General features: G+C 49.4%; 1 non-coding gene across 1 annotated transcript; it reads right to left on the bottom strand.

Moving 5' to 3' along the window:
- Positions 1 to 4,309: 4,309 nt before the first annotated feature.
- On the bottom strand, positions 4,310 to 4,382 carry trnai-gau (transfer RNA isoleucine (anticodon GAU)). Its single transcript has one exon. It is a non-coding gene; the product is annotated as a tRNA-Ile (tRNA).
- Positions 4,383 to 20,079: the final 15,697 nt, after the last annotated feature.

The raw sequence follows: 20,079 nt of genomic DNA on the forward strand, positions 1-20,079 counted from the left end.
AAAGCATTATGCAAAGATATCATACCACGATATGGTATCCCGGAGACCATATATAGTGATAATGGAACACACCTTGTAAACAAAGTGCTCGACAAAATAGGACACATGTTCCACATTAACTTGAAACACCACTGTTCTTATCATCCACAAACTGCAAGATTGGTAGAAAGAATGAACGGCACAATTAAGAATAGACTGAAGAAATGCATGGAAGAAACACACAGACCATGGACACAATGTATAGATCTAGTCAAAATATACGTCAACATAACAAGCATAACAGGTCTCACTCCATTTGAAACACTGTTTGGGAGACCATACAAATTACCAATATTTTTCACACAATGGGAGATAGAAAATTTAGCAGACTACATGAGAAAAACTTTAGAAAAAAGAAGTGAACTTAAATTACCAGAATGTGATATTCCTTCCCAACAGGATCAACAACTGGTGGTGCCAGGCGACTGGGTGTTGACACGCAGCATAAAGAAGAAGCACTGGCACGATCCAAAGTGGGAAGACCTATTCCAAGTATTGCGGACTACACCGACAGCAGTGAAAATAGCAGAAAGAAACACGTGGATACATCTTACACACTGTAAAAAGGTCATCTCAGCTGAGTCACCCGAAGGGAAAGGTGAGCAAAGTCCAGCATAAGGTGGGTGCAGATTTACAGTATCTGAAAATACCCGAAGGCTGGTGAAGATATAAAAGACACCTGACTCATTTAGGGGTGACTTGGTCGACATGACTTCAAGATGGCTAAATAAAATCATAGCATGTTGGGCTGCAACTGCGACATCAATTATGATTTTTTTGTTCATGTGGTACCTTTGGGCACCTGTACAGCTAACAAAAACACATAACAGAACCAATAATCATACTCAGTCAACTATGCCTACTACGCATAAGATAACGAGGCGCAACCTCATTTCAAATAACATTGATAAACAACTATGCGGCAGTCACCTAGGCATGAGGGCAGGACTCCATATGTGCCTCCCAATGGATCAGCTAAGCACTATTTTAATTCCCTGGCCAAGTCTAACTGAAATCTCAAATAAAGGGACCCTACAAGGAATAAGGTATAGATCAAATAAATGGTATCTGACAAATAATGTACGAGGCTCCATGTTGAACACACTGGTGGCGGATGAAGGGAACAGATGGACCCCCTCCTGGGGAACATATTCTCAAAATCACAAACGCTTAATGACCTTGCTTAAGACAGAAACAGGTCTCACAATACAAGTAAATTTAACTATAGGTTCAATTATTCCAACAGCTTTTCTTCTACCACACCCTGCTGGAGATTCCATCTATGGGCTTATGTCAAAGGAAGCCTCCGTTTCCTTCTCACCATTTGCCAATTTAACGCCACCCTGAACCCAAATGCCAGACAAAAGAGTCCGTATACTATGGAGGGAGTTGAAATTATTTCATGCAAAAAAACAGGATGGACATTTTTTGGCAGTGACCGGTATTTCATAAGTAGGAAATAATTGGTTGTTGTTAATGGAGAATGCAGCTATCATGGTAAACTATAGTTGCATCACCTGCATGGGCCTCAGTCCACTACTACGTGTCATTCCAGCAGCAATCCCACCACAGTGCACCCTGGAAGTAATGACAAAAACAACTCTTAACACCACTTGTCAGAAATGGAATACTGTTTATCCGACAACTAAAGCAGTAAATGACAAACCGATATTTTATACTAATGTTGCATTAGCTAATTTCTCCTGTTAACTTGACAGGGACAGGTGTGAAAGTGGGAAATCTCAACAAAACATGGAGTCATGTTATCCATCAGCAAAATGCCCCCCTGCTCCCACGGAGCAATGTGTGGTGGTGTTGTGTTGGCCAAAAGATGTATGACACACTGATAAATGCATCAGGAACGTGTGCACTGGTATCACTGCTCCTATCTGTGACTGTGTTTCCTTCCACAGCAGAGGATATACAATTGGCTGCATCCATCTTTGGACCTCCACTCGTTTTTTTCACGAAGGTGAAGGTCCTCTTGGAAAGATGGAGATCCGACATACATTGATGTAATCGGCATCCCACGAGGCATACGAGATGAGTATAAATTGGTTAACCAGATTGCTGCAGGATGGTAATCCATCTTGTTATGGATAACCCCGAATAAAAATGTTGACAAAATCAACTACGTACATTACAATGTACAGAAACTAGGTAACTATACGGAAGCAGGCTTTATTGCCATAAGAGAGCAACTAGCTGCAACCTCACTCATGGCGTTCCAGAACCGCATAGCGGTCGACATGCTCCTGGCCGAGAAGGGTGGCGTCTGCACAATGTTCGGTGACCAGTGTTGTACGTTTATTCCAAATAACACAGCACCTGATGGGTCACTCACAAGGGCCATTCAAGGCCTCCGCACCCTGAACCACAAGATGAAGGAGCACTCTGGCGTGAGCACATCAGCCTGGTCTGAGTGGTGGGAAAAAATGTTTGGCAAATATAAAAACTTTGTGTTCTCTGTCCTAGTTTCTATAGCTGTGTTTCCAGCTATTCTTACATTGTGTGGATGTTGTTGTATTCCCTGCATAAGAGCATTACTTAACCAACTTATAGCCACTGCTATTGCCCCAAGAAATTCAAAATTGGCAGAAATATATCCACTATTGGCACAAGAGGGTAATGACAGTGATGTTGTTGACCACAATGATGATGTTATGACTTCTCTTACAGACCTGTTCTCTGATCCAGAAGATTACAGGTAATTAGTACTATATTTTGTTTTCATAAAAATGACTCTGTAGAATAAAACCAAAAGGATGATCTATTAGATGATGTGAGGATTTGAGCACATTTAGGATAAAGAAGAGGAGGATGTAGAAATAATTGTAAATATAATTAAGTGACTGTTTCTGCCTGCAATGAAGAATGCTTTGCTTTGCCTGCAACGAAGAATCCTTTGCTCTGCTCTAGAAAACGTGGTAGTAAATGTAGGATAAACAGGGGGAAAATGTAGCAATAATTGTGATCATAATTATCATACATCTGCTTCTAATAAAGAAATGCTTTGCTCTGCTCTAGATAACGTGACAGCCTCCTAGCAGGAGATAGCAAAGAACAAAAATGTCTAATCATCAGAACTGTTAGAACTGCTGCCTGCTGCCTGAAATGATGACCACACATGTATTCAGCAATCTTCCACACATGCACAAGCACATGAACAAACATGTACACTTTGTTTCAAACTGTTTTGTTTGCCGTCTCCTTTTTGGAACATCCATGTAAATAAGAAGCGTCGAAAAACTAAATAAATAGAGGTGCTGAGGAGAGGATAATCAGAGAGTGCAGTGGTAAATTGTACGAGACAGTTCCTCTCCTCTCTCCTCGCAAGACTTGAACTGGTGTCTTTGATTCCTTTTTGTCCAGTTTAATGAATGTCTAATTGGTAAACCTGACACCTACTTTGAAGCATGGGGGTGGTAGCATCATAATTTGGGGGGTTTTCTGCACATGGGACAGGACTATGTTAAGGATAGGATGACCGCGGCCATGTATTGTGAGATTTTGGTGATCAACCTCTTTTCCTCGGTCAGAGCACTGAATATGGGTCATGGCTGGGTCTTCCAACATGACAATGACCCGAAGCACACAGCCAGGAAAACAAAGGAGTGGCTCCATAAGAACCATATCAAGGTTCTGGTGTGGCCTAGTCAGTCTCCAGACGTCAACCCACTAGAAAATCTTTGGAGGGAGCTGAAACTCCGCGTTTCTCAGCGACAGCCCAGAAACCTGTCTGATCTAGAGAAGATCTATGTGGAGAAGTGGGCCAAAATCCCTCCTGCAGTGTGTGCAAACATGGTGAACAACTACAGGAAACATTTGACCTCTGTAATTGCAAACAGAGGCTACTGTTCCACATATTAACATTGGTTTTCTCAGGTGTTCAAATACTTATTTGCAGCTGTATCACACAAATAAATCATTAAAAAAATCCTACATTGTTATTTCTGGATTTTTCTTTTCAGATTACCTCTCTCACAGTAGACATGCACCTACGATGAAAATTTCAGACCCCTCCATGATTTCTAAGTGGGAGAACTTGCAATATAGCAGGGTGTTCAAATACTTATTTTCTTCACTCTACATTCAGTTCATCCATGTGCTGCTGGGCTGCCTGATGCTGGGTGTCCAATAGTCTCTTTATATATATATATATATATGTTGTTGTTCTTCTTCTTTCGGCTTGTCCCTGTCGGGGTCGCCACAGGGTGTCATCTCAGATGAACGCACATATATGTCTGGCGCAACCCTTCTCAGGGAGTGGAGGCCCCAGTGGGATACGAACCCACAACCTCTGGTTTATCAAACCAGTGCTCTAACCACTGAGCTACAGGGCCTCATATATAATCACCTATACCTATATATAATCACACCTAGGAGCAATTTAGAGTCTCCAATTAATGCGTGTTTTTGAGATGTGGGAAGAAACTGGATTGCCAAGAGAAAACCCACACAGGCAGGGGGAGAACATCAAAACTCCATACAGGCAGGGCCAGGATTTGAATCCCAGTCCTCAGTACTGTGAGGCCAATACTCTCCAGCTGTGCCACCATGCCGCCTAGTTGTAAACAAAATGAGAAAACTAAATCATTGCATATATACAACAGGAAAATATTAAATATAGATGTTGCATAGACTGTAACCCTACACCCTGTAATGGAAAGACAGGACAAGATAGGACAGAAAAAGGACAGGAGAAGAAGCATGCAGGACAAGGGTCGTGAACCTGGCTGTACAACTGAAGTGGGATGGGACTGACTAAGTAAATTAAAGAAGTCTTTGGAAAGAAAACATACTGTACACGATTAGTTACTTAATCCCTTTGCTCCTACCGGAGCATAAGCCATCGATGACTCTCCTCCAGCGCTGTCTTTCTTGTGCTGTCCTCCGCAGCTATTCCCAGGTCATCTCTGTTACCTTGTAATCTGCTTGAAGGTCCTGGGGTCAGGTGTTGTGTGGCCTCCCCTTCTTTCTCTTTCCTTGGGGATTCCAGGTTGGGGACTGCCTTGTTATGTTGATTGTTAGCTTTCGCAGGGTGTGGCTGAGCCACCCCCGCCTCCTCCTGAGGATCTCCTCCTCCACAGGGCGCTGGTTTGTCCTCTCCAAGAGTTCAGTGTTTCTGATGGTCTCTGCCCAGCGGATGCAAAGAATTTTCCAAAGGCAGCTGTTGATGAAGGTCTTGATCTGATGGGTCGTGGGTTTGGTAAACCTCTGTGTTTCATCTCTGAACAGCAGTACAGGCATTTGAATTGAATAAACGGAGCTTGGTTCGGTGGATGATCACTGGAGCTCCAGATGTTTTTCAGCTGGAAGAAAACTACTGGGACCTCGCTGATCCGGGATCTCACATCTTTATCTGACCCACCCTGCTTGCCAGAAGGAGTCCACTTCTTCCAGGGCATCACTGTTCAGTCGAACTGGTTCATTGTCGTGGGTGTGGTCATCTCCCTCCCCACCTGCGCCTCGTTTACGTTGATTACTACTTTTATATATTGCATGCGTTTCAACATTTCTAGATCATTGTACCTGATAGGTTTACGCAACTGATGACAGTTGAAGTACGATATCAGAAATTACATAAGTAGTGTGCCAGGTTCTCGCAACTGAGAATATTTAATAAATTACACACACAGAAGGAAGACAAGAGACTTGGATCCTTTTCCTCCAGGGCGACTCAGGTGGACATCCTTGAGGAGCAACCCAAAGGTGAAGCAGAAACCAGACGGGGGCAGGCGACGGCTCTGGCTCAAGACCTCCCAGGACGTGGTTGCGGGCCAGTGACTGCCGCGGGTCAGTCGATGCTGAGACGTAGAGGATTGGTCGCCTCCGAGGCGTGATCATGAGGCAGCCATGGATCTGTCCCCATCGAGACGTGGTCATCAGGTGGCCGAGGATTTGTTGCCATTGAGGTGTCGTCATCCGGCGGCCAGGAAACAGTCGCCACCAAAACAGGAGCGGAAGGCGGCCGGTAATCATTCACCATCGAGACCTGGTCATCCGGCGGCCAAGGATTGGTCGCCATTGAGGCGTGGTCATCTGGTGGACGGGAACCAGTCGCCATTGAGGTGTCGTCATCGCCGGGACTCGGTCGTGCTGCGCCCGTGGATAGATCGGTGAAACAGGAGGGGAAGGCAGCGGGAATTGGTCGCAATGGAGACATGGTCATCAGGCGGCCGGGAACCGCCACAGAGATGTGAGACTGCCGTGGACCAATTGCCACCGGCACAGAAAAAGTGAGGCAGCCATGAAGTGTCGTCGCCGCCAGCACAGGAACGTGAGGCAGCCATGAAGTCAACATCGCCGCCGGCACATGAACGTGAAGTGGCCTTGGAGTCGTCATCACCGCTGAAACGGGTGGCTGTGGAGGGGTTGTCGCCGCCGAGACGGGCGGCGATGGAGGGGTCGTCGCTGCAGAGACAGGCGCCCGTGGAGGGGTCATCGATAAGGCGTGACCGTGGTCATTGGGTGACCGAAGCTCGGTCGCCGTTGAAGCGTGGTCGTCAGGCGACCGAGGATAGGTCTCCGACAAAGTGTGCACATGGTCTTCGGGCGGCTGAGAATCACCGCTGAAGCGGGGCTGTCGGGCGGCCGAGGATCGTTCGCTGTCGAGGCGTGGACGTGGTCATCGGGGAGCCGGGGATCGGTCGCCATCGAGGCATGGGCAAGCTGCCACCACCGAGGCGTGGGCGTGGATCGGCGGCAGCTCGGTCGCCACCGCAACGTGACCTTGGCTTGGGAGCGGGTCGGTCGTCACTGCGACATGGGCATGGCTTGGCAGCAGGTCTGTTGGCACCGTGATGTGAGTGTGGCTCGGTAGTGGGTCGTTCATCACTGCCGCATGGGCTTGAATAAGCTGTGGCCATCCCGAGAAGAGATTGTTTAATTGCCGCTGAATCCCACTAATAGGATCTGCAATTTCAAAGATCAGTGGAGTGGGCAATAGTCTGCTTTGGGTTGATCAACAGGGAGGCGCGGGCGGAAATAAACTATGGTTCGGTCGCCAGCGAGACATTGACAGGAGTCGGATGTGGCTTGGTCGATGAGCAACGGGAGCAATGAGACGAAGGCACACGGGGGCTGGAAGGGTGAGGCGGCCAAACAAACTGACTGGGACTGATCACCAGGAGAGAAAATTCAGTCAATTCAGTCATAGTCCAAGTCTGAATCAGGCAGCCGGTCGTATAAATTCAGATTTTCCTCGTAATCCGAAAAATCAGAGTCCAGCAAAATGTGTGGTGGTGAGTAAGTCATGGACGGGAAGTAATCAAGACAAAAGGGCAGTGCAGGTGACAAGGTAGGAGAGGGGAATAAAAAGGAGCTCGGAGCGAGGGGGTGCTTGGTCCTCAGGCTGGGGGCGCTGGGAGGCGGACAAGTGTCATGGCCGGCGACGCCGCTTCTTCCCTGGTGGGTCCTGTTCTGGTCAGTTCGTTCTGTCATGGTTCAGCGACATGGGGGTGGACCCAAATGCAGGAGTTCCAGGCAACGACACAATATTCAAAGTGGCTTTATTTCAGAAGTACCAAAAGGCAGTCCAAAACAAGGCAGAGGCACAAAAAAGCTCAGCTAGAAGCAAGGTCCAAAAACACGAAACGAGGTCCGATGACTATGAGACAAACTTAGAAACTTGACAAGACGTGGTCATACTTAAAGGGCACACAGTTGCTGTGACTAAGCTCTACACTAGATTTACACACAATAGTGGAGATTCCAACATATAGTAAATGCAATGCAACAAACTGGCAAATGGCAGTGACAAAATTCCATCTTAAATGCCTGGTCTAATTACAGTCAAATGAATGGCAGCTGTGTGACAGCTGTCAGAGGTGGTGGCGCCCAGAGCAGGGGCACAGCCACGCACCTCATGGCAGTGGCCAGGCCACGCCCATGACAATACAATTTCAAGCACAACGAAATGGCAACTGAAAATGACAATACAGTGCAGGTGTGGACCTGCTGCTGGAGGGCAGTGTCCTGGCCATGCCCCTGACACTAGATACCATTCCTTTTCCCAAAAACCTTTGGCTCCGTCAACACACAGTCATATAAATAAGTGAAGACCTTTGGATAGTCTGACAATCGAATGATTTTCTTCTGCTGGAGAAATTCTGCCCCAGCATCTTTGTCCGGGGGTTGCCAATGTTAGTTAGTTACTAATGCATAATAACTGACCTAGCACCTGCAATACTCTGTCATGCTGAAAAATAAAATCCATCCAATTGTCAGATTTTTCCTTTGAATTTTGGACGTATGAAATTCAGAAATGTAGTTTTGAAGATGACCATTAAAATGTCTCTTTGATGACTGTATTCCCGTATTAGCGACTAATTTCAACTAGGCCACTGTGTTGCCTTTACAAATCTTGGAATTTTCGTAAGTGGGAGACTTCAGATCTGCATTCAACACCATTATCCCTGAACTCCTCTCCTCCAAGATTCTCCAGCTCAGTGTCTTGCCTGTCATCTCCCAGTGGATCTACAACTTCCTGACAGGCAGGACACAGCAGGGGACACCACCTCATCCACATGCACTATCAGTACTGAGGCACCCCAAGGTTGTATCCTCTCCCCTCTGCTTTTCTCGCTTTACACAAACAACTGCATCTCAACACACTCGGATATCAAACTCCTGAAGTTCACAGATGACACACACAATCATTGGCCTCATCAAAGAAGGCGACGAGTCTGCGTATCGACAGGAAGTGGTGAGACTGGAGCTTTGGTGGGGCCAAGACAACCTGCCGTTGTACACCCCCAAGACTATCGAAATGATTGTGGACTTAAGGAGGCATCCTTCACGACAGCTGCCCCTCACGCTTTCTAACTGTGTTCTGTCAACCATTGAGACCTTCAAGTTCTTGGGAATAACAGTCTTACATGACCTGGGAGACGAACATCAAATCCGTCCTAAAAAAAAATCTCAACAAAGGATATAGTTCTTGTGGGTTCTGAGGAAGCACGGCCTGTCACAAGCGCTGCTGAGACAGTTCTACACAGCAGTCATCGAATCAATACTATGTACTTCATGTTCTGAGTGATTCCAACCTGACTTTCAACAATCACATCAAATTAATCACAACAACTGCCTTCTACCATCTGAAAAACATATCTAGAGTCAAGTCTTGTATGTGTCAAGCAGACCAGGAAAACCTCATAAATGCTTTTATCTCAGGTTGACTTGACTACTGTAATGATCTTCTGACTGGACTCCCCAAAAAGAGTATTAAACAGCTGCAGCTTATTCAGAATTCTGCAGTTTGCTTTCCGACCAAAACAAAGCAGTCAGAGTATAAATCTAATCCTAAAGTCCTTGCACTGGCTTCCAGTCAGCTTTAGAATAGATTTTAATGTTCTCCTATTGGTCTATAAATCAGTAAATGATTTAGGTTATGAATAAACCCTGCATTTGGGTCTACCCTCCGTTCCGATGGGTCGTGACAAAAGGATTTTTGGCACCACCCTTTTTTTTCACCCTTTTGCAATTGCACCTGACTGCTTGCCCGATCCTCGTCCATTGAATAATAAACGTTTTTCCCCGAACTACCCTGCATCTCCCGAATCCTGCATTTGGGTCCTACCTTCGTTCCGATAGGTCGTGACAGAACGATCTGGCCAAAACAGGACCCAGCGGGAAAGACCCGGCGTCGCCGGGAACGACGCAAGGCAGACCGACTGCTGGAGGACAAGCCTCTCCGAGCCAGGTAGGCTCCATGAGGTCCTCCGCTTCCGTGTCATACGCTCCGCCGGCGATCTATGAATACGTCCCGACCACGACCTGTCTGGCACCGCATATACTTTTGGACTTGGATTTTTCGGACTATGAGGAGGACCTTGATTTATATGACCAGCTGCCTGAGTACGACTGAGATTATTTTGATTACGAATCTCTTCGCCCGATCTTTCATCCCAGTCAGTACGCTTCACTTCCCCGCGTTTCCAGCACCCGAGCGTCTTCACCCGGTAGGTCCGAGTACAATAACCCTTTTGTGGGAACCCGCTTGGCCATCTACCCGGGACCTCTGTGTGGCGGCCAGAGGAGACGCCCAGGCCGGGTGCTCCCTTGTGCCTCCCGCTGCGCTGCAACAAAGACTCCGTCCTCGTCCTCCCACTCCTCGCCGGCAACGGTGAAACCGGCAGACCCGCAGCTGGTGGCGAATCTTCCAGCCCAGGGGTGGAGGGGCCGCCAAATCACGAGGTGTTCTGCCGGCGGAGATAGAGCGGACTCGTTACTGACTTCTGCTCACGTGGCAGTGGCAACGAATCCGCTACCAAGCCAAGTGCACATTGCAGTGGGAACAGATCCGCCTTCTCGCCATTCCCACATCACTGTGCGAATGATCCGCCTCCTCGCCATTCCCACGTCGCAGTTTTGGCTGTTCCGAGCAGAGCTCAAGTGGCAGTGGAGACCGATCCGCTGGCGCCTCACGTTGCTGTCCAGGAGGTGGCGACGTCTCCGCAGCCGCTTCTCGTCCGTGCCCAGGCGTACCGGGGCCAACCGGTCCGTGGCCTCTCCACGCTCCTGCTTTGTCTGCGACTGGTCCACGGGTGCCCCCCTTTCCTGTTCCGACGGCGACTGGCACGCCCATACATTACCGTCCAGGAGGAGGTGGCGAGGACACCGACGCCGCCTTCTCACATTCCCGTCCAGGAGGAGGTGGTGATGGTTGCGCCGCCGCCTTCTCACGTTCCCGTTCAGGAGGAGGTGCCAAGGACACAGCCGCCGCCTTCTCATGTTGCTGTCCAGGAGGAGGTGGTGATGCCACTGCCGCCACCTTCTCACAATGCCGTCCAGGAGGAGGTGACGATGGTTGCGCTGCCACCGCCTTCCCACGTTGCCATCCAGGAGGAGATGGCGAGGGTTGCGCTGCTGCCGCCTTCTCACGTTGCTGTCCAGGAGGAGGTGGCGATGCCGACGCCTTCTCACGTTGCTGTCCAGGAGGAGGTGGCGATGCCGCTGCCGCCACCTTCTCACGTTCCCGTCCAGGAGGAGGTGGCGAAACCGCTGCCGCCGCCTTCTCATGTTCCTCTCCAGGATAACCGGCGGCGACCGGTCCGTGGCCATCCCACGCCCCTGTCTCGATGGCTCTGTTGAGCCACCCCGGAGCTGGAGAGACTTCGGGATGGTTGTGGTGGTCATGGCTCTGGTCATTCTCTACATAATCCTCTTCGCTGCTGATGGATCCCAGCCGCTTCATGACCTGGCCTCGTTGGTGACCAATCCATGGCTGCCTCCTGACCAAGTCTCGGCGGCGACCAATCCCTGGTCATCTCGCAACTACAGCGTGGAAGGTCCTCGTCCGGAGCAGTTGCCTGCCTTGGTCTGGTTCCTGCTTCCCCGTTTGGTTCCTCACCGCGGTCGTCCACCCGAATTACCCCGTAGGGATCCTGGTGCTTGGCGTCTTGGTCGTCCTCCTGATCTGTCCACCCGGACGCCTTGCGTTTGGTGGCCTGTATGGCCCACAGACTGGGGTTGGGTGGAGGGGGTGGGGGGGTGACTAAACAGGCACAGACAGTTCTTCTACAGTGGTCATGCTGAAGTGACACACATGCGAGCGTCCGAAGGGTGCGAGCTGAAAAATTTGTAAATGACTTTAATTTGTAATTAATGATTAAAAATTATTAATGTAATTATTTATTAAAAAACACAGTATTTTATCTAACTACTGTATCAACGTGATTTTGATTGACGCTCTCACGCTCACACTTTCCCCATACTAACAATATTATGTTATGTTCCAATGTTGGTATAACGCTAAAGCGGAAATATACAGGACTGATGCAGGTTGACGCACACACTGGAATATAATTATCTCAGTGGTCAGTGAAATATCACAATCACACAATCAAATTTTCCAATACTAATGAATATAGTGACATATTCGAGAAGGGCAGTTACAGGACAAACGCACTCAATAATAAATCAATGTCCTATCTTATTAATTCTATCCCATAGGCCTGCTTGGTAAACTCCACAATGACTTTGTCAGAGAAGCTTTCATCTGACCTGATCTTCTGAAACATCCTCCGTTCAATAGACATCATTGCATGGCCATCTCTGCTGTCTATCCCATGGTGTTGCGCTGATTGGTTTTGATCCGTTTTAGTCCAGAGAATGTTCTTTCCACCAAGGCAGGGGTGAATTGCAGAGTGAAGAACAGTTTACACCGTTTGTACAGTCATGGCATGGCATCGTGCAAGCCATTTGAGCGCTTGAAATGGGTACATTCTGAGACGGTTTACCGCACGAAGTATGTGAGGAGATCCATGCTCATGCTTGTTCATAGCAATGTCAAGGTTGTTGAAATAATTATAATCAGTCATAGTCCAGACTCTGTGTTGCATGGAAAAAAGGAGAACAGTTTGCTCACCTTTGGACAGCCAGCTAGACATTTGTTTGTTGTACACACTGGCTTGAAAGTGACGGACGAAATTCCTCCTCGTTTTCCTGATGACTATTACAGGAGTAGGCTGAACACTTGAAATTACGTAGTTTCTTTCCTCAAAACCTCCACAGTCACCTCTCCAAATTGCTTCAATACCGCCACAGGTATGTAATCGGGACCAATTGCCTTTCCATTTTTTTCTCCTCTTTAGTGCCTTTCTAACCTCCCCTTTACTAATCATTGCCACTTCCTGGTCCTTCACACTTGCCTCTTCTACTCTTCCTTGTCTCTCATTTTCTTCATTCATCAACTTCTCAAAGTACTCTTTCCATCTATTTAGCACACGACTGGCACCAGTCGACACATCTCCATCTCTATCCTTAATCAACTTGACTTGCTGCACATTATTCCCATCTCTATCCCTCTGTCTGGCCAACCTGTAGCGATCCTTTTCTCCTTCTTTCATATCTAACCTGGTGTACATGTCCTCATATGCCTCTTATTTAGCCTTCGCCATCTCTACCTTTGCGCTACGACGCATCTCAATGTATTCCTTTCGTCCCTCCTCAGTCCTCTCAGTGTCCCACTTCTTCGCGGACCTCTTTCCTTGTATGACTTCCTGTAATTTGGGGTTCCACCACCAAGTCTCCTTCTCGCCTTTCCTACCAGAAGACACACCAAGTACTCTCTGGCCTGTTTCTTTGATCATCTTAGCTGCAGTAGTCCAATCTTCCGGGAGCTCCTCCTATCCATTGAGAGCCAGTCTCACCTCTTTCCAAAAGGCCGCACAACATTATTCCTTTTTCAGGTTCCACCACACGGTTCTCTGGTCTACCTTTGTCTTCTTAGTCTTACTACCCACTACCAGGGTCATCATACACACCACCATCCTACGCTGTCGAGCTACACTCTCCCTTACCACTACCTTACAGTCAATTACCTCCTTCAGATTACATCGTCTGCACAAAACATAATCCACCTGCATGCGTCTACCTTTGCTCTTGTAGGTCTCTATATGTTCATGCCTCTTCTGGAAAAAAAGTGTTCATTACTACCATTTCCATCCTTTTTGCAAAGTCCACCACCATTTGTCCCTCAAAGTTCATTTCCTGGATGCCGTATTTAGCCATCACTTCTTCATTGCCCATGTTTCCTTCACCAACATGTCCATTACAATCTGCACCAATCACAACTCTCTCTCTGTCTGGGATGCTCAGAACTATTTCATCTAGTTCCTTCCAAAATTTCTCTTTCAACTCTTGGTCAGATCCTACATGTGGGCATAGGCGCTAATCACATTAGAGTATACATAACACCCTCAATTTCAAATTTCAGCCTCATCACTCGATCAGATACTCTTTTCACCAGTTATTCTTAGCCACCTCTTCCCTTTAAATAAGCTCTACACCATCTCTTCCAATCTACTCCACAATAAAATAATTTAATCCCTGCTCCTAAACTTCTGGCCCTTTCCACCTGCTTTCTTGGATGCACAATATATTAACCTTTCTCATAATCATCATGACAACCAACTCCTGAGCTTTTTTGTCATAGTCCCAACATTCAAAGTCCCTGGACTCAGTTGTAGGCTCTGTGCATTTCTCTTCTTCTTCTGTCGACGAATCTGGTTTCCTCATCTTCTTTGTCTTCGACCCACAGTAGCTGAATTTCCACTGACGCCCTGCAGGTTCAGGGTGCTCTGGGCAGGCGACATTAACCCAGGCCACGACTGTGGTATTCTTTAGACCATCAGAGGGAACCATCATTTTTATTATTGTAGTAAGGCCAATACCGGCACTGTGTTTGCAGTCTGTTGAATTGATTCTTTTGGCTTGTCCTGTTAGGGGTGGCCACAGCGTGTCATCTTAGATAAACGCTCATATTTGTTTGGTATAGTTTTTACGTCAAATGCCCATCCTGACGCAAACCCTCATGGGGAGTGGAGGCCCCAGTAAGAAACGAACTCATGACCCCTGGTTTACCTAACCAATGCTCTAACCACTGAGTTTGAATTGGTTCAGATTCTAACTATAAATTAGAATTTCATGGCAATTAATTACACCCTGAATTGGTTGCCAACCAATCGCAGGGCACATAGCGACAAACAGTCACACTCACAATCACTGATATGCCTGATATTATGTTCAAATAGAGGAAATGTTAGCATTTTGCTCTGAAAAGCTGTTTTTCGCCAGAGAAAACCCCCACAGGCACGGCTAGAACATGTAAACTCCAAAGAAGGAGGTTCGGATCGAACCCGGGACCTCAGAACTGTGAGGCCAACGCTTTCCAGCTGAGCCACCATGCCGCTCATCTCAGAAATAAGAAAAAAAACAATTCAGAAATAAAACCCAAAATTCCAGACAAAGCTCCCCCACTTTTGATAAAGTGACACATGATACCATCCATGCTCACTTTAGCAAAATACAAAAATAAAACATTCCCTCTGACTGACTGGGGGGACTAATGGCGATGGACGAGTCGGTCGAAGCCGGCTTACATGGAATGTGGGATGAACCCTCATCGATCTGGGAAGCTTTAAGGAAACAGCGACAGGGTTAATGACCTTGGTGATAGGAAAGGGACTCACAAACCTGGGAGCTCGGTTGCGTCACTCCGTCCGCAGCGGAAGATCCTTTGTGGACAGCCATATGCGTTGTCCCACTTTGAACGTTGGTGCCCTTCTTCTCTTGTGGTCTGACGCGGACTTGTAGGAGCTGCCCATGCGTAGTAGCGTATTTCCGGCTAGTTCCCAGGTCCGCTTGCAGCATCTCACCACTGAGATTGCATACGGTAAGTTACTCGGGATAGGAACTTACCACTGGCTGCCTATGCATTGCAGAACTGTTGCGTCTGAAAGGTCACTGCGCTCAAGGCCTCGACTACCCATGGATTAATCAGATTGGCATCCGATGCCGAGTAAATAAAGGCCGTAGCAGAACAAGTACGACCCCCCATGCTCAAGGTGACTTGAAGCAGTGCTCGATTCAATCCTGCCGCAGTGTAATTCACACTCACCGGAGTAGTGATCTTGAGAGTGGAGCGCTTGGGCCTGACCGGACAGGGGGCTATTAAGTAGCCCAGCCATCCACAGTCGAAGCATTGGCCCTCTCACCGGCATCGCAGTCGTTCCTCTCCCGGACCATCGTGCCCGTCAACCTGCAATGGCTCCGTCACTGATATGGGCGTCGGCAGAAGGGGAACCGGTGGGGTGGACGCGCCCTACTCTCCTTCTAGTAGCACGTTCACTTGTCCCTGGATCGCCAGCCTCTGGTCTATCTTGAGAGATCGGGCGATGAGTGAATCCAGGGAGGTAGGCAATTCCACTGTAATGAGGTGACTGCAGATCTGCGGTGAAAGCCCTTGGAAAAAGGCGTCAAGAAGCGCCTCCTTATTCGACTCCCAGCTACTCTGATACGAAACTCTGCCACACGACGCTGCCCCTGTCGAAGTGTAATCAATGTCAGCGCTGCTTTGTGTTCCGGCGAGGCATACTGGAAAACTTGCATCATGGCACATACGAAGGAGCTCCAGGAGTGGGATGTTTTGGAGTTACGACTCCACTCTGCTGTGGCCCACGCCTCTGCTCTTCCCGTCAGGTGGGATATGACAAAGGCAATTCGTGCGTGGTCCATCGGGAAGGCGGAAGCCTGTAGCTCGAGGTGGAGGTCACACTGGGCGAGGAAGGGTTTGACATTCCCCGTGTCGCCGGAAAAGCGTTCAGGCCCGGAGAGAGGTGTGGACCTGAACCACTGAAACTCCACGACTGGCGGGGTAGTCGGAGCAACCTGGACTGAGGTAGGAAGTGTGGCGGGCGCCCTCGACGTGACGTTACCGGAGCTAGCCTGAGATGCTAGCCATGGCTCTCATTGGGCACAGATTTCAAGAAGTCTCTGGCTGGTAACCTAAAGAGCAGTCTCCTGCTCGGCCAGGCGTCTGCGTTGGATCTGTAGAGAGCGGCGGATGGCTTCTGAGTCGGCTGGGTCCATGTCATGGCCAGATCGTTCTGTCATAACCAGAACTCTAGTGTGGACCCAAATGCACGACTCAGTAGACAAGGAGGCAGTTAAAAGAAGGTCTTCATTCATTCCAAGGTTGTAAGCCGGAGAGTTAGTCAGAGAGCAGCAGTATCAAGAGCGTCAAGCTTACGGGGTTGGTTGGAGGACAGGCGGAGGTTGGTACACAGGGTTTCAGGATCAGGAACAAGGAAGTGCGGGAACGAGGCATTGATGGCAACGATCTGGCAAAGCCACACCGTCCGCTGGGTCCTATATATACTAGGGTTAATTATCAACGATGAGGCGCAGGTGTGCAGGGGGACCTGCACCGCCAGGGCTAGGACCGGCAGGACCATGACAAATTCAGGTAGCTGGGATAGGCTCCAGGACTCCCGCGGCCCTTATGAAGATAAGCAACTAAGAAAATGGATGGATGGATGGATGGGTATAGACACATATCCTCTTGGTGGTGTTTTACAGATGCTTCATGTTCCTACTTGCTGCTGTTGTTGCTTCTGCCTGTTCTGTGAAGCTCTCAACACAATCTCTCTCTAGTCTTTCCTAAAACGCTTCTTCACCACTTGAATTGCCTTTTTAAATTCTCACTGCCTGGAGGTAGGGCTTGAAGGTGAGGCCCTGGTGGGCGGGATAACGTGGTTCCGATTTTCCATGGGTTCTGTGCTCACCATTGATTATCCATGACAAACACCATCCATCCAGCCATTCATTTTCTCCCACTTTTCCTGGTTGGGTTGCTGGGCCAGTAGCTCTAGCAGGGATACCAAGACTTCCCTTTCCCCAGCGACTTCATCCAGCTCTTCCGGAGGGATCTCGAGGCGTTCCCAGGCTACCAAGATACGTGGTTTCTTTGGATTCGTTTGCCTCCTGGGTCCTTCTCATTGGGAGGAGAGCCCAGGTACACGGGGATTATGTCTCTCAATTTACTTGACACCTTGGGATCCCCTCGGAAGAGGTGGAGGAAGTGGCTATGGAGAAGAAAGTCTGGGCTTCATTGCTAAAGCTACTGGCCCGCGACGCGACCTCAGATAAGTGTAAGTAAATGGATGGATGGATGGATAAACGGAATTATTCCAGCACCCTGGCCTTTCTCCTCTATTCCTCCTGTTGTTTACTGCAGCTTTCTTTCCCTTCCTCTCCTCTCTCCTTGTCGGTTTCTGTGGAAACCCAATCTTTCTGCTGAGACTTTTTCCTGCCCAGAACATCTTTGCAAGGCCCTATGACTGGCTCCTTATCGTTCATCCACTGTCATAACCAGGACTCGAGGGCGGACCCAAATGCACGACTCAGGTGACAGGCAAGCAGTAAGGAGAAAGTCTTTATTTGTTCCAGAGTCGGTAACCGGGGAGTCAGTCAGCACAAACAGCAGGAACAGTAGCGACAGGCTTACAGGCTAGGTCGGGAGACAGGCATTGGTCGGTACATGTGACGTTGGCGTCAGGAATGTAGAAGTGTGGGAAAGAGGCATGCGAGGCGACGATCTGGCAAAGACCAGTCGTCCCCTGGATCCTATAAGTACAGGGGTTAATCGGCGGGGATGAGGCGCAGGTGCGCGCCTCCTAATTAGCGCCGGTCTGCTGGGACCCGCCCAGCCAGGGCTGGAACGGCAGGACCATGACAGTACTCCGCCTTTAACGGCCGGCTCCAGATGGCCCAGGGGCTTCAGGAAGGGCCGTGTGGAAGTCTCTGATGAGGTTGGGGTCCACAATGAAGCGGGAGGGGATCCAGGAACGCTCCTCCGGACCGTACACTTCCCAGTCCCCAGGGACTGGACCCCCCTGCCTCTGCGACAAGAAGACAGCAGACGGCGCACAGAGTACACCGGACCACCGTCTACCATGCGGCGAGTTGGGGGAGGCTTGACCAGAGGAACCAGTGGTGACGGACGCGTTGGACGGAGCCTGCTCAGATGGAAGGTGGGGTGGACCCTCATCGACCTGGGGAGCTTTCATGAGACGGCGACCGGATTGAGGACCTTGCTGACGGGGAACGGACCAACGAACTTGGGAGCAAGCTTGCGCGATTCCGTCTGCAACGGAAGATCCTTCGTGGACAGCCACACGCGTTGTCCCACCTTTAACGCCGGTACCCTTTTCCTCTTGAGATCCGCTGTGGACTTGTAGGAGCTGCCCATGCGCACCAGCGTCTTGCGAGCTACTTCCCAGCTCCACTTGGAGTGTCCCACCACTGCCAGAGTGGATGGCACCGTGGAGTCTGTGGCCTCCGATGGAAACAGAGAGGGAGGATAACTGTGCACTATGTGGAAAGGACCCATACCTGTGGAGGTGGAGGGCAGGGAGTTGTGAGCATACTCCACCCATCCGAGGTGCTGGCTCCATGTGTTGTGGTCACGAGACGCCAAGCAGTGTAGGCCGGTCTCCAGGTCTTGGTTAATCCTCTCTGTCTGGCCATTGGACTCCGGGTGATGGCCTGACGTTAGGCTCGCCGTAGCCCCGATGAGGGTGCAGAACTCCATCCAAAAATGGGATACGAACTGTGGTCCCCTGTCCGAGACAATGTCCACCGTCAGCCCGTGGTAGCGGACGACCTCGCACAGCACTAGCTGGGCCGTTTGCTTGGTAGACGGGATCTTCGGGGCCGGCACGTAATGGACCATCTTGGAGAAACGGTCGACGATGTAGAGCACCACCGTGTTCCCCAGGGAAGGAGGTAGCCAAGTGACGAAATCCACGGAGATATGTGACAAGGAATGAGAGGGAATCGGCAGTGGCCGCAACTCCCTCATAGGTCGCAGGCGGGAAGTCTTGTTGGCCATGCATACCGGGCAGGCATTGACGTATTCCCTCACGTCCCTATCCAGGTATGGCCACCAGAACCGCTGCTCAACAGCAGAGTGTGTCTTCGTCATGCCCGGGTGGCAGACAGTCTTGTTGGTGTGAGCCCAGTCAATGACGTCCCCCCGTAGTGACGGGACAACGAACAAGTGGCTGGGAGGACATCCGGCTGGACCCAGAGTGTCCGTCAAGGCCTCCTTCACTCGTGTCTCAACCTCTCAGGCAAACCCGGACACGAAGCAGGCCTCTGGAAGGATTGGGACACTCTCGGACTCCGTGCGGTGCCCCTCGTGGATCCGCGAGAGTGCATCCGGCTTACCGTTCTTCGAGCCTGGATGGAAGGACAGAGTAAACCAGAACCGCGTAAAAAACAGTGCCCACCTGGCTTGGCGGGCATTCAGCCTCTTCGCGATCCTCAGGTACTCCAGATTTTTATGGTCGTTGAGAACCACAAACGGCACTTGCGACCCTTCCAATCAATGTCTCCACTCCTCCAGAACCTCGTGATCACCCATGTCATAGTTCTGCTCAGCCGGAGTCAGTCTCTTCAAAAGAAAGGGGCACAGGTGAATCCTTCTTTTCTTCGCGAACCTCTGGGAGAGGAACACTCCTATTCCAGAATCTGAAGTGTCCACCTCGACCACAAACTGCCATTCCGGGTCCGCCATTATAAGGATCGGTGTGGTGGTAAAACTTGCCTTGAGCCTCTCGAAGGCCTCCTGACAGATCCTGGTCCACTCGAAGGTGTTGCGGGGAGACGTGAGAGTGTGCAGAGGGCTGCAACTGAAGTTCTTGATGAATTCGAGATAGAAATTGGTGAACCCGATGAACCTCTGCATGCCCT

This window comes from Syngnathoides biaculeatus, chromosome 8, assembly GCF_019802595.1.
Source record: "Syngnathoides biaculeatus isolate LvHL_M chromosome 8, ASM1980259v1, whole genome shotgun sequence".
In the NCBI taxonomy this organism is placed as follows: Eukaryota; Metazoa; Chordata; class Actinopteri; order Syngnathiformes; family Syngnathidae; genus Syngnathoides; species Syngnathoides biaculeatus.